The 15,960-nt window shown below is 35.3% G+C and overlaps 1 protein-coding gene across 1 annotated transcript in view; it reads left to right on the forward strand.

The window, feature by feature from the left end:
- The first annotated feature begins 1,415 nt into the window (after window positions 1-1,415).
- LOC127846426 (zinc finger homeobox protein 3-like) overlaps window positions 1,416-15,960 on the forward strand; it is a 124,753-nt gene continuing 110,208 nt past the window's right edge. Inside the window, 1 exon segment of the mRNA XM_052377651.1 lies at window positions 1,416-1,554. The gene's annotated coding sequence lies outside the window, so the exon portion shown is untranslated.

The raw sequence follows: 15,960 nt of genomic DNA on the forward strand, positions 1-15,960 counted from the left end.
GCTTAAAAGTAGTCATCTAAATACATACAAATCTGAATGTTTATTTACTAAATGCTGTGCGCGGCAGCAATAACTGAAGTATAACAGATGCAAAAAGTTTGTTTGTAAAAAGATCATCCGTCCAGTTATTGTTTATACCATTCCCTGATTTATGCTCCTTGGGTCAAAACTGTCCTGGCTCTTGGGTTACATTGACTTAATTTGAGAAAACATAAAAAATACTATAAAAAGCTTGTAGCTTTCTTGTTTGGTATGATGTGTTTTGTTTATACTTTTTAACCTTTTTATTTTAGCTTGATTGCATAGGAAGCCTTTGGCTTATTTGAAACACTCTAGAGTACGTTTCCTGAGACTACATGTATAACCAGTACTTGGTGTCTATGGGGGAAATCTAAAAAACGCTCGCACAGTGGCAATGGAACCATATCCATTACACAACAGTGACCTGGTATGATGGTTGTAGCATCATCTGAAGGTTGTCTGACCTGGTATGATGGTTGTAGCATCATCTGAAGGTTGTCTTCAAAGTTTTTTCATATCATGCTAGAAGCTGTCCTTACCCCAAGGTCACATTTTTTTATGTATACAAAGTGTGAGAGGCATTAAGCATTGCACTTGTCCGTCCAGCCATACATACATGCATAGGTACTGCCTACATAATTATGTTCTGAGATTGTGTTTTTTATTTCTGATACAAGTGATTTTAACACAATCATCATTGTCTGATACAAGTAATTTGTGGTTAATCATCATAGTCTGATACAAGTAATTTTTGCTCATTGATTAATTTCTGATACAAGTGATTTTGCTCAATTATCAATGTCTTATATAATAGAATTGTGCTTAATCATCTATGTCTTACATAAAAATGTGTGCTCAATCATCAATGCCTGATATAAGTGATTTGTGTTCAATCATCAGGGTCTTAATACTTATGATTTGTGCTCAATCATTGATGTCTGATACAATTGAGTTTTGCTCAACCATGGATGTCTGATGCAAGTGATTTGTGCTCAATCATGAATGTCTGATGCAAGAGATTTGTGCTCAATCACTGATGTTTGATACAAGTGATTTTGTTTAACCAAAGATGTTTGATGCAAGTGATTTTTTCTTAACCGTGGATGTCTGATACAAATGATTTGTGCTCAATCATTGATATCTCTTTGGGCATCATTTGCAACATATTTGAGAAAATTATCATAATTTCATTGCCAAATTTTATTTTGAAACTCTTCAGACCCCTGCCATGGTCTTGATTAGTGCAATATCTTGCTAAATGTCTTAATCAGGCCTGTGTTTTAATCATCGCTATCAGCAATTGGATGGAACGCTGTAGATTATACCTTAAATTGAATGGTTTTATCAATTTTTACCTGAAGAGTACTTGAAGTGTTAATTTGTAATATTTTCGGTAGATAGCTGGAGTTGTTTTCACAGAAGACAAAGAAAATTTGTTGTTGATTTGCAGTTGAAACGACCTTTTGCATGAATTGCATGAATAACATTGGAACAAGGAAACCTGGCGTATGTTTGTGGCTGTTACCTTATAAGGTAAGCTGTATATATTGATAAATTATTTTAATGTGTACCATTTGAGAAGTGTGATTTTGAAATTCACAAAGATCTCAGCTTATCAAATGAGTAGTTCATAGTGCAACTTCCTTTTGTATACTATTCGCTGTGGCATATTTATTTTTGTTTAATTTTCAGTAGGTTGACCTAATGTGTTTCCTCTAATGAGTTCTGAAATGATAGTTATACTTTCTTGGGAGTTGTGACAAACTATCTTGACATGAAGTTGAAATGAAATTCCTGTACTGTATCTCAAAATATTGAACAACGGATTGGATAACATGACCATTTATTTTAAGAAAATATAAACAACGAAATTGGCAATGTCCGGAGGTGAAAAGGTAATTAAGCCTGCATTAACCAGAGTGATTTATTAAAGGGACCTTTTCACAGTTTTTGGCATGTATTGATGTTTGTCATTAAATGCTTTATATTGATAAATGTAAACATAGAATCTAAAAAGCTCCACTATAAAACAAGTAAATTAAATAAAGAAAAAAAAAGTAACCATAAACTGGGCTCTAACCACTGACCCCTGGAGTAAAAGTCTAACGCTTAGACCAATCAGTCATCCGTGCTCACAGACAATATGATGTATTTTATACTTTATTTAAGCAATTCTTGTAGTGTCACAAAATATAACAACAACAACAACAACAGAACTCTCTAAACTATTCAATCGTTTCGCGTTTTTAAATCGTTAAAAAATGCATATAATGGATATTTTAGAGCATAGCAAATGTTCAGTGTTACTGTTTCCTCACAAATATCATAACTACAACGAAAATTTGGGAATCTGAAACTTTTTTTCAATTTTGTCAATTTACCAAAACATGAAAAGGTCTCAGTAACCTACTCATCAGAGTCTCAGAGTGTTGATCATTGACTGAAATACAAATACAGGTAGGCATTGACCCTTTATACAAATACAGGTAGGAATTGACCCTTTACCGCTAAGATACATATTTTAGGCATTTGTAGTCCCTCAGAAAGTTAAATTAATTGAAGACCTTTCTTATTAGATTCAAGTTTTAAAGACTTCAATTCCAAACCTTAGATACTGATGAGCAGCAAACAGCATAAAATCTGAACAGACTGCGAGTTACTTGCAGGCTGTTCTGGTTTTATGCTGTTTGCACATGGCCATTTTAACTTGGTTATTAGAGAGAAAGGGCTAATTTATTCTGTCAAGCAAATATGAACTAAAAAAACAAATAAACGAGATCATGTCTATAAAATATACCTTGGTATTAGGGATCTTCATTTCAGAATTTTGTTTCATAGTAAAATCTCCTTATACAATCCCCCATTTCTTATCTCGAGGTTTACTCATTTGACATCTGGGTATAAACATTGCTAATTCTCATTAATCATGATGAAGTATCCATATTAGGAGTCGAAACTTTCAATTAGAACTATAATAAATTAACGGCCCATCTAATTGTCGTTTATTACAGTACACTGGCCTGCACCTGATACAAAATATCTCGAGGTACTTAAGAACTAAATGTTATTTGTTTTAGCATTGATAAGGAAAATTGATTTGAATTTAGTCTGTGTTGTTCAATTATGTAACTTTATATGTGGAAAACTTGAGATGTTTTGTACTTAATTATTTAAGAAATCAGTAGAGCTCTAAGTGGTCAGTTTCCTATACTAAAACTGACCGTTTATTTTAAATCTGCGTGTCTGCATCATTTGTTGATTTGCATGTGTGGTAAGTTAGATTATTGTTTGTATCTGAATTTGTCTATGTAAGCCTGAGCTTGTCAAGACTTAATCTTGATTTTTGAATAACTTCCCTTCAATATTAACCCTTTACCTCTTAGATACGTATTTGACATATTTGTAGTCCCTTAGAAAATTAAATTTGATTTAAGACCTTTCTTACTAGATTCAAGTGTTAAAGGCTTTATTTCCATCCCTTAGATACTGATGAGCAGCAAACAGCATAAAGCCTGAACAGACTTTGAGTCACTTGCTGGCTGTTCTGGTTTTATGCTGTTAGCACTTAGCCATTTTCACTCTGCTTCTGAGTCAGGGAAAGGGTTAAATGTGAGGAGACAGCATGTCGCATATTAATTTCCGTAGCTCAAAGGGCAAGGTCAGACTTAAAGGTCAAAAATTAAATATAGGAATAATAAAATTATCGAGACTTTAACTTTATCTTGGAATTATCATTAAATGTTTAATTAACTCTCCAGAAATGCTTAACACGTGGAAAAGGCGTGTCATATGTAACACCCATCTCTCTGTCTTAAAGGTTAAGGGAAGATCTTGAGAACGCTCCCTGAGTGGGTATCAAACCCGTGACCTCCTAAACGCTAGGCGGACACCATATCCATCACGCCACGGCGAGCTGAATGGCTTTATGCAGTTATGAACAGGTGACCGTTATTCTCAGGTGTAATATAGAATTATATATAATTTTTGTTGGGGGGGGGAGGGGGGGGAATCAAGACTAAAATTTAATGCTGTAGGGAGGTGACCATTGTTCTCAGGTGGCTGCTATGTCAGGTTGGAATGTACAATTAATATTCCAAATAATTGCATAAAATGTTGACTGATGATTCATGTTCATTCTCATAAAAAAACAGGCAAAGAAATCTGGAGGCTTATTGTCAAGTTTCGCACTTGAATTCGAACATTAACGAAAACCATCCCATAATCAATGCATATTTTATTTGGAAAATACTCTCAACCAGAAGTGATAATTCGAAATTGCTCGAAGGAACGTTCTGTGAGGACATTCATATCATGTACAGTCACAGTTTTGAAGGCGTTCAACAATAAACACATAGATGGGGATATTTATACATATTTAGTGCAACCCAGCCCTGAGTGGCGTTCCAAGTAGAAGGTAAGGTGACTGACACAATACTGTTACTGATTGTCTGGCGAGAACACTGTTTGAATAACAACTTTTTAAACCTTCAGAGAATGCTTATGTAAATTCTTATAATGTCTCATGGGCTGTCTAGAGTTACCTTTAATGTGTCTGTTTTTATGACGCACATCATGTTGTTATGGTTACAAATAATTGCAATGAATTAATTATTGAAGAAGTATAAAATCCTGGTTGTTTTTTCGCAAAAGTCTTTGTTCAGATTTATATTGCTTGTAATGTTAATGCCTAAAAATTAGGGTGGCAACGAATACCGATTTTGGTATTCGAATATTCAGTCATCCTTCCGAACCAATATTCGGATATTCGGTCAACATCTGCTGGAAAAAGATCAACAAAATCAACTTTGTTTACCGTACCATTACTGCATGAATTCTACTTCGTTTTTACTGGAAGTTCACCGAAAGTGACTTAATATTGACGCAGCTTTGCAGTCGCTAATGAATGACAAAAACTGTTTTTAAACTTTTCATTTTGTACATCAACAATAGAACAAAAAACATAATATTTACATGACGACAAAACAATTACATGACAAAACAGTTAGATCTAGAAATAATTTAAGCTGAACTTAAACGTATTATTTACATAGCGAACACATTCAAACAAAAACAAATTTATTAGATACGGACAAAACACCAACGATAGATACTGAAAAAAGATGCCACAACACAATTTGAACCTGTTTAACAATCAGTCTTTTACCATTGCCACATTTAAAAGTCACTCGGATCAGCGTCACTGGGCACATGAACATTGTTCTTATTCAAAAACTTGCGTCTACAAGATCACTGGCGAGTCTATTTCTAAGTTTATTGATAAGCAATCCAGTGATGGAGAATATGTGCTCAGATGGCACAAAAGTTGCAGGCACAGAAAGAAACTCTCCTAGCAACATGAGCCACTTTCGGAAATTCGCTCTCGTGACATTTCCATCAGTCAAGAGGTTTAGCATTTGGTTCCTTTGTCACTAGCAATTATCTCTGAAGTTCGTCAGAATCCTTTTGCTCGGTTGAACTATACACTAGAAAGTCTAACTTCCTACGTTTGTGCGGCCTTTCATCACAGTCTATCAGAATCGCTAGAACGAGACGGCAATCTCAACGACTCTCGAAGGTTTCCACCGCGATCTTACATTGATCACGTGACAAGAACGGGAGACCCTTGTAACGTGGATAGAGAAGAGATGCGAGCACAGGTGTTGATTTCCTGGTTTCCGTTGAAGTTGGCTGATAGTGTTTATCAAGTTCACCACTTATTGTCTCCTTACACGCGAGATCAGAGAACTGTTGGTGTCCTCAAACACTAAGCACGTGTTAATTAATCCACACACCATAGGATAGATCACAGAACATGATACATCACTTTCACTGCACATTACGCGGTCGCGTCAGTTAACACATTTAGGCACTCCGAAAGTTCAGAAACAACTTCCCACTTGTAATCCTTCAAAAGCAACCCAGCATGCATCATTTCTCTTTCTGAATTTCCCGTCAAGCATAATGTCCGTCACTACGTGCCATTGGTCGTGCAGACTTTCAAGCATAAGCTGCGTGGAGTTCCAATTCGTGGGTACGTCCTGCATTAACACGTGCTCCTTTCGCCCAACACCTGTTGTCGTTTTTTAATTTCTGCAGAGACTGTTGTTGAGTGCTTGAAGTGACCAATATTAGCCTCCTACACCTCGCAATTGTCTTCGATACGGATGCCAGCTCCAGAGCAGGCTTAACACATAACTGTAAAGTATGTCCAAAGCAACCTAGATTTCCCCACTCATCGCACTTATCACCAGCACATTCCATGTTACGCACATTGTCATGAACACAAGTGTCCATCTTCCTGTCTAGACCGAACTCGGGAACACAGTCAGTCAACCTATTCATGAGGTTCTAACCAGTATGACGCTCTGGCATTGCACTAGTGAGCAGCACATTTGATTTCATATTCCAATCACTGTTGATGTGGTGTTCAGTTACAGTAATATAACTTGCTGTGAAGTTGGAAGTCCAAGTGTCAGTTGTGATTGAGGCAAGTTCTGAGGTTAACACTTCCTTTTCACTTTCGTATTTGTGTACGATACGTGAGCGCACAGTAATCCTACAAGGCACTTTATAATCGGGTGCAACAATTTGCATCAGGTTACGGAAACCTTCACCTTCATCAATAATAAATGGCACATAATCCTTCACTATCATGTCCACAATAGCACATGTAATCTGTTCACTTTCTGAAGCAGCCACTTTCTTAGGTGTACTAACAAACGATGACATTGATGACTGTTTCTTAGAATCCCCAGCATCATTCCAAGATGCAGAAGATGGATGTTTGTTATTCACATGATGGAGAAGATTGGATGTACCGCCCATGTACGTTAGATGAGCTCCACACAAGTTACAAGTTGCTGACTTCTTATCGGATGATCACGTGAAATACTTCCAAGCAGCAGAAGGTGAAGTTGGCATTTTGATTTGACAGAGATTTACTTTATTCGTGTAGCAATGATAATATTTTCAATTAAATAAGGGCGAAATACCAAAATCATTTCTTTAAGTAAAGAACCTGCTTGAATATTGAGTTGTTAATTAAAGTTTGGACCATAAGATACTCATTAGAGGTTGAGTAAATTATTTTCTGAAAGCTTTTTTGATTGGACAATGTGATTGTAACCATACGATACGCAGTTACTCAATTTAAGGAGAGCAAACCAAAAAAACACATTTTCAATTGGAGAACGCAATTTACGTCAATAAAAAATCTTTTGCATACTGTGAAACAATTTATTTTCGTCAGCACAAAATTTCGTCCTTTCAAAAAAAATGACTATTTTGTCAGCACTTAAATTCGTCCATTTCTGGTTTTGAAAAAAAAGCGTCCGATTTGTTTGTAATGTTTGTAATACATGTAATACGCGGTTGCGAAAAAAATCGTACTGGGGAAAGAGGGGTGACACTTGGTAGTCACTTGCAGGAGGTGGGCCTTGTTTTGCATATGCCAATTAACAAGTCTTTATTTCAGGTGGTAGTAACTGTCCCTTATTGTTTTATGTCATTGACACGTTCTTTGTAATGATTAGCGGATAAGTGGGACTGAATAACCGTTAACGAGTGTTTTAAACAACGAAGCCAATTAGTCTTTTTCCATTACAATCACGGTCAAACTGATAACAATCTTACCTTTATCTGTGCCAATTAGAGAAGGTGCGAAAATTATGGGTTATAATTAGCGTAAGCAAATTATTTTGGTCATATTTCATTGTTGATCACACATAGTCATATTTCAATTGCGTTTAATAGTATTGTCTTGAATCCGGATTCGCGGCGTGTTGGCTGTGTAATCTGCAACACCCCTGAAAAACACAATACACACAATGGGTAATAAAGTTGTTAACAATTAGCGCTAATCAACACTATTATACCTAAACGAAGTCAACGCATTCGATACAGCCTTATTGCATTCGCGTTTTACAGGAAATGTCAGTTGTCAGTACACTGTATAATGTTTCATGTTCTTTGTATCAATACCATCCGGGTATCTGTACTATAAGTATACAAGTCTACAAACAAGGTGCGCGCTTCCGCATATGGGTATTCGGACGTTAAAAAAATTGACCTATGGTTTAGCGTTTACGCCGTCTAATGCAATTAGCAATATAGCTCGTTTTTTTTCACTATTTCTTTACTTGCAAAAAATACTAGTGGCTTATAACTTGCCTTGCAATATTTTTTTACTCGCATTTTTCGAGTGTGCGAGTGTTAATTTCTAGCCCTGTGTATATGCATGGATTACGCTGGATTTAATGCCTCATGCCTACGGTAATTCAGGTTATTTGTTTCAAATATGGGACATGATTGTTCGTTAGGATCTTGAATTCGTCCATCGGTCGAAGGACGAAAAAAACGGAAATTAATGTCTGATGAATAATAATGGTTTCACAGTAAGTTCTTATTTGTATTTTACACCAAGATGTGCTTTACCTCCACTCATTTAATCTTTGTTCATTTTAAATGTAATTCGAGTCATAAGATCAAGTGCGGGTCGGTGTTTTAATTGCCAACGCGATATGCACTTTTCATAATTTTAACACAAAGTGACTGTCTTTGGTCAGTTAAAGTTTCCTAAAGGAAGGCAATAAGCAGGATTTGTGACAGGTGTACTGTGATCACCATAGTGACGCATTATGGCGCCTACTGGAATAAACACTATGACATGAGAAACAAGTTTTTTATAACAATGTTTTTAAAGCAAATTTCACAATTACAAAGTATTTGAAATTACTTGATTTCTATATTTTTTATGCCCCCCCCCCCCCGATCAAATGATCAGGGTTATATTGTTTTTGGCCTGTCTGTCTGTCATTCTGTCAATCTGTGCCAAAACTTTAACCTTGCATTAAAGTTTTGCAACAACTTTTGCAATATTGAAGATAGCAACTTGATATTTGGCATGCATGTGTATCTCATGAAGCTGCACATTTTGAGTGGTGAAAGGTCAAGGTCAAGATCATCCTTTAAGGTCATTATGTAGGCGGATTAAGCGTTGTGATCAGAAATATATGGAGCGAAATCCAGGTTCAACCTTTTACTTGCATCTTATAATATCAACAACAAAATATAACGGGCGTGACGTCAGAACGGGAAAGCGTGCCTGAACGTCACGTAACAAATGGCGCTTTATATGAGCCAACGTTAGGAAATCCCAACAGTCATCCTTCAAGGTAGAAAGTCAAAAAATGCAATCTTAGGGAAGTAATAAGCTTTAAAAGGGAGAGAATTTCTAAACCTGCCAATTGATATATTGAAAAAAAAATCAAAGCAGTGCAATAGGGGGCATTGTGTTTCTAACAAACACATCTCTTGTTTCTTCCAATATGTGATTCGGAAAAGTATTTGAATATTCGTTGACATCGCTACTAAAAATCATAACACATAACTTTAAGGGTCATTATAAGAGTAAAATGTTTAAATCTAGCATTTATAACGTGACATAATAGGACATGACAAGAATCTCATTCATTTGCATGCCTTATAAAGGGTAAACCTGGCCTGAAAAAGGGGTGAACCTGGCCTGATAAAGGGTTACCTTGCCTGATAAAGGGTGAACCTAGCCTGATATAGGTTGAACCTAGCCTGATAAAGGGTGAACATTGCCTGATAAATGGTGAACTAAGTCTGATAAAGTGTGAACCTTGTCTGATGAAGGGTGAATCTTGTCTGATAAAGGGTGAATCTGGACTGATAAAGGGTGAACATTGCCTGATAAAGGGTGAACCTAGCCTGATAAAGGGTGACCTTGTCTGATAAAGGGTGAACCTAGCCTTATAAAGGGTGAACCTAACCTGATAAAGGTTGAACATTGCCTGATAAAGGGTGAACATTGCCTGATAAAGTGTGAACCTTGTCTGATAAAGGGTGAATCTTGTCTGATAAAGGGTGAATCTGGACTGATAAAGGGTGAACATTGACTGATAAAGGGTGAACCTAGCCTGATAAAAGGTGACCTTGTCTGATAAAGGGTGAACCTAGCCTTAAAAAGGGTGAACCTAACCTGATAAAGAGTGAACATTGCCTAATAAAGGGTGAACATTGCCTGATAAAGGGTTAACCTAGCCTGATAAAGGGTGAACCTTGTCTAATAAAGGGTGAATCTTGCCTGATAAAGGGTGAACATTGCCTGATAAGGGGTGAACATTGCCTGATAAGGGGTTAATCAAGCCTTATATGGTGAACCTAGCCTGATAAAGGGTTAACAATTTGTCTGATAAAGGGTGAACCAAACCTGATAAAGGGTGAACCTAGCCTGATAACTGTGAACCTTGCCTGATAAAGGATGAACCTTTACAATTCTATTTATAAAAAAACTAACTAATTTAATAAATACTTATTAAATATTTACATATTGTGTATATTTCTGTATTAGCAGTTGATATTCCCCTTTAACTTGTTGAGTTAAATACATTGTAAAGCAATTATCATGCACTTGATGAAAAGACTGCACTAAAGAAATAAGGAAATTGTGTTTATATCTAGAATGTGTAGCATTTCCTTAATTGGTTTGAGGCCCCACTTGTAATTTTAGTGGAATACATTTTGCAAATAATTTGTTTTGACTTCATGATTATACTTTTAATAATGTTTGTTTTGTTTGTTTTGGCGGTTTGTTACAGTCATATTATCTCATGCTATTGAATATTGCCAGCTTAAATATTGCAAGCGTAATTGGTTGTGGTGTCCTAATGTTCAGTACAAAATTTATGCTTTCTTGTATTCTGTTATGTTCAAGTCAGTTATAGTATTTGGACAACAACCTACTTTTTATAACAAAGTAATAAATTCAAAACACATGCTGACAAAAACTGTATTGTGTACCTTAGATACCATAATAATGCTTTGATCACAAATAGAAAATGCTCAGCCCAACATCAAAGAATATTAACCCATAACCACTTAGATATGTATATTTATGCATTTGTAGTCCCTTAGAAAGTTAGATTTAATTAAAAACCTTTCTTACTAGATTCAAGTTTTTAAGGCTTCATCTCCAAACCTTAGATACTGATGAGCAGCAAACAGCATAAAACCTGAACAGACTGTGAGTAAGCTGTTCTGGTTTTATGCTGTTTGCACATAGTTATTTTCACTTTGCTTCTAAGTGGTAAAGGGTTAAAGCAGCAGTCCAGTCTGCTTTCAATGTAGATGTGAGCAGCACCCTATGAAAACAGAGCAAAATGCATGTGCATAAAGCGCACATTCTGCACAGGCTAATCAGAGACATCACTTTCTGCTTGTGTGGAATTCTTTTCAAGAAAGTCTTTTCTAAACAAAATTTAAGTTAAAGTGGAAAATGTTCTTCCAGATAGCACTTGCATATTTAAGTCCAAGTGGAGAATGTTCTTCCAGATAGCACATGTATATGAAAGTCCAAGTGTAAAATGTTCTTCCAGATGGCACATGCATATTTAAGTCCAAGTGGAGAATGTTCTTCCAGATGGCACATGCAAATTTAAGTCCAAGTGGAGAATGTTCTTCCAGATGGCACATGCATATTCAAGTCCAAGTGGAGAATGTTCTTCCAGATGGCACATGCATATTCAAGTCCAAGTGGAGAATGTTCTTCCAGACAGCACATGCATATTGAAGTCCAAGTGGAGAATGTTCTTACAGATGGCACATGCATATTCAAGTCCAAGTGGAGAATGGATAGTACATGCATATTCAATTCCAAGTGGAGAATGTTCTTCCAGATAGGACATGCATATTCAAGTCCAAGTGGAGAATGTTCTTCCAGATGGCACATACATATTTAAGTCCAAGTGGAGAATGTTCTTCCAGATGGCACATGCATATTCAAGTCCAAGTGGAGAATGTTCTTCCAGATGGCACATGCATATTTAAGTCCAAGTGGAGAATGTTCTTCCAGATGGCACATGCATATTTAAGTCCAAGTGGAGAATGTTCTTCCAGATGGCACATGCATATTTAAGTCCAAGTGAAGAATGTTCTTCCAGATGGCACATGCATTAAGCCTGGTTTTCTCAGAGAAGAGCTCATAATTTTTCCTTGCATGGTCAAGTGGGCTTTGGACTGTTTGTGCCAACTGACAGGGAACAACCAGTTTGAGCAATGACCAGACAGTGCCCTAGCAATGGATATTAAATCTAACAGGATTGTACATTATTTAAACAGAAATTTCAACAAATTTCGTCATAATGTGAATAGCTACTTCTGTCATGGCGGACTTTGAAAATGCTGATGGAACCTTTTGGGTCGTAATGTGTTTTCACCATGACACAACATCTTCCATGGGTATCCTTCCCCCAGCCTGGGGTGTTGTAAGAATGCAGTCAAAACTGAAAGTGTTTTAGTCAGAAGAGATAGAAATTCTTGAGCATCAACAGCTGTGTTTTAATTGTTTACAAATCCTTTCATATTTTTTGTTTGCAAATTTTATAATGGCATCTTGAGTACTGGTTCTACCCATGCAATGGACTTGAGAGCATTTCAATAAGCCTTAGGCTTTCGATGCAATCTAGCTTAAATAAATTGATTTAAAAGTAAAACTGACTTCAGTGGGTGTTGTAGAGGTAACTTGTTCTTTGCCTTTAAACAGAATAATGTCTTAATGACTGCGTCCTAAGGTCTCAATAAAAGAGGCAATTTTCTGCAAATCATTTGTGTTTTAATATACTTGAAAACACCACAATTAACAAGACATTCAGAGAAGAATTTTATATAGTTTATAGGCTCAAATTACCTATAATTGTTCTGAGCAAAATTATTAAAAGCTGACGAAACTGTAATTTTCAAATCATTTTGAATACTATTTAATACTAAATAGCATATGAAGGTAGTTTGTCATTGAAATTACTACTTAATTACCCAGTTCAAAATATTCATAATGGGAACCTTGTTGCGCCTAATTATTGTCACATTCTCATTTCTATTCGCAATGACACCTTAAGTTTGAAATTCTTTTAATTACCTCTCTCGTCTCTTTCAAAGGCATTGAAAAAAACAAACTTTTCAATAGCTTTTAATAGTATTTAAAAATTATCTTCCCAATGTAAATATGGAATGTAATCAACTATATGACATGTTCTGGGTCTTCCTTAAACTTTATCATGATGCACAATAGTCCATTTTAGAAATAAACTGTTTGAAAAGTCAATGCTTCTTTGTTTATTTTCAGTTCTAAAAGAAGAAACCAGTAGTTATTTGAATGTGATGGACTTATCTATTGAAGTTCTTGACTTTGTGGTCTGGGTTTAGATAAATAATATATGCCTGTTAATTATATAGATATGATTATTATTAAAAGGGAAATTAATTGGATATTTTGGGGAACTGATAATTTTTGACAGCAATTGCTTGCAATGTGCATGGAGTAATGGATTTTTGATCAAGTACATAAATCATTAAACTCTTCCTTGAATTTCGACTCTTGATCATTTCTTGATATGTGTTCTTAGTTCAGTGCGATCAGCACTGAAAGGAAACTATTCTGACATGTATGTAATTGGACTGGATCATTGTTCCTGGGCCTTCTGGAAAACAAAATAGCCATTATAAAAACATGTCAACTATAAATCAAAAGTTGACCCAACTTTTTTTGAGTCTAGTAAGTTAATTAGGAAGGAGTGCTGGGCAATACTCTGGGTCCATACACAAAGCGGCCTCTGAGGCATGGAAGAACCGTATAAACTTCCAAATACACACACATGTACAGTATTCTTTGAGAAGCGGTTTAGTGTATCCATTCTATAAATAGCTGCCACATGTGACCATTCTATAAATGCTGTAAATACTCTAAATTTTAGGCCACTCTAATTTTTTTGACACCTTTTTTTCTGCCAAATAATTATTGTGTGTGTCTCTAATGTTGTGGACACCCAGATATTCTCCTTTAATCAATTATTAAAAAAAAAATACAATTAAACTTCATCAGCATTCTTTGAATGGGCATTAATTGGGTGACACACCACACATGTGTTTTGAGGATGGAATGACACAGAACATAGTGAATAGACCTTATACTTGTCTAGGTGAAAAAATAAGAAAGCTGGACAAGGGTCTGCAAAGCAGTTGTCCATTACCAGGTTATTTTACAGTGTAGGTGATGTGGTTAGTTTTAACATGTGATTTCAGGTGTCCAAGATGGACATGCTGTTGACAGTGCGAAGGTGAGCGCTTTGGGGACATCATGGTTCGCTTGTGGCTCTTGTTAATGGGGTATTTGCTGTGACTGCATGGTTTGTAAGGCCTTACATGTAAGGGTGCATTTTGAAAGTATCTTCAAATATGGAATCTATCTACTGGCAAATGTAATTTGAAATAATGTTTTTAAATGTGAACTATTAATTTACCTTTATTAATAACATTATAAATGTTTTGCAAAGCCGAGGAATGGTTTTCTGACAAGTTTTATTTTGTATGTAGCTTTCATGGCCTTAACAGTTCTTGCACTCCAGATTGTGCAGTAATTTTATTAGGGATGTAAACTACAAAACATTTAAAATATACTACAAACGACATAATGCTATGGGTGATGTAATAAAAGCAGCAGCTGTTAATTGTACAAAACAATTAACACTTTGTAAAAGTAAGTATTTCTTCTATGATTTTTTACTATCAGTGCCTTTTAAATCCTTCTTGATCAATTGCTAATTAAAATTTATGGCTAGTCTAAATTGAGGTATTTAGTGTAATTTTATTGAAGGGCATCTTGTGTATATTTTTAAGACTATCTTGGCTTGGTTGTTTTACTTGTTTTAATTAATGAGTTAAGTGATCAATATTGAAAATACTTCACATTTGTGGTGTGACAGATGGGTTTCTTTTCATCAACAGATACTGTTATTCAAACACAAAAAAAAATGATTGTAACAAGAAAAAATATGAATAGGTGAAAAAAACGATGCCTATTTTTATGCCCACACAATTAATGATGGTGTTTTGTAAAGAGAAAAGGTAAGTATTTCTAAATGTAATTTACTGTTTGAAAGAAAATGGTTATTATGATTATGCTTTTATTAAGAATACTAAAAATATATAATGAATATTAAATGAAACACATTTTATTCAAAGTGTCTGTGAATTGTATAAAAAAGGCATCTTTATTCAGTTATATGTTATTACTGCTATTAATTTAATTTAATTTTATATAAAGTGAAAGTATAGTATTACTGCATTGTCAATATTTCTTAAAATGGGATTCTTTCAAAAGGAAAAACATTTTTTCTTGTCAAGACTGCAATAACAAAAATTCAGTTCTTATTAAGTATTTTTTAGGAAAAATAATTTTTGAAGAGAAGGATACAGTTACAGATACCAATTGCATGATTAAGGCAGTAAATGGTTTTGTCCATAATTTGGGAAAGGCAGTGGATAGTTTTGGTCACTGTAATTATTTCTACTCATCATTCAATTATCGGTTATGCCTGCACAATACCCAGGGGTACCAAATTCTCATCTTTTGGAAGCTGCAAGTTCGAGGCATACTGGTTAGTGGATACTTATATTTGGGAGAGCCTATTAACAATGTGCGTACCACGTTCCTTTCTCATGATTATGGCCTGTCACTGCTATTTATTTGAAAAAACAAGCCAGAACATAATATATCTCATTATCAAGACCAATTCTGCATTATAAAATGTAAACAGTGTGAAAATCTAGTGTAATCAATATAAAGAACAGTTAAGCACCACATATCTGGACACCCTTTTCCAGCCTTATTGTTAATGTATAATATTTTTAGTCTTGATTGTTTCATTTCTGCAAGTTCCCAGCGCTGGAAACAAAATTGTGACAATAAGCATGTCTTCAGGATTCCAGAAAGTGCTGTATCATGTCTCAATACATAACTTCAAGGCGCAAGTCAAGTTATTTTCTTCTGAAGATTGTTTCTAAAGTTTGACTGGACAATTACCCCCAATACTGAAGTCTGTCACAGCATTGATTAGAGTTTTAATTAAGAATTGGCAAATC

Source organism: Dreissena polymorpha, chromosome 9, assembly GCF_020536995.1.
Source record: "Dreissena polymorpha isolate Duluth1 chromosome 9, UMN_Dpol_1.0, whole genome shotgun sequence".
Classification (NCBI taxonomy): domain Eukaryota; kingdom Metazoa; phylum Mollusca; class Bivalvia; order Myida; family Dreissenidae; genus Dreissena; species Dreissena polymorpha.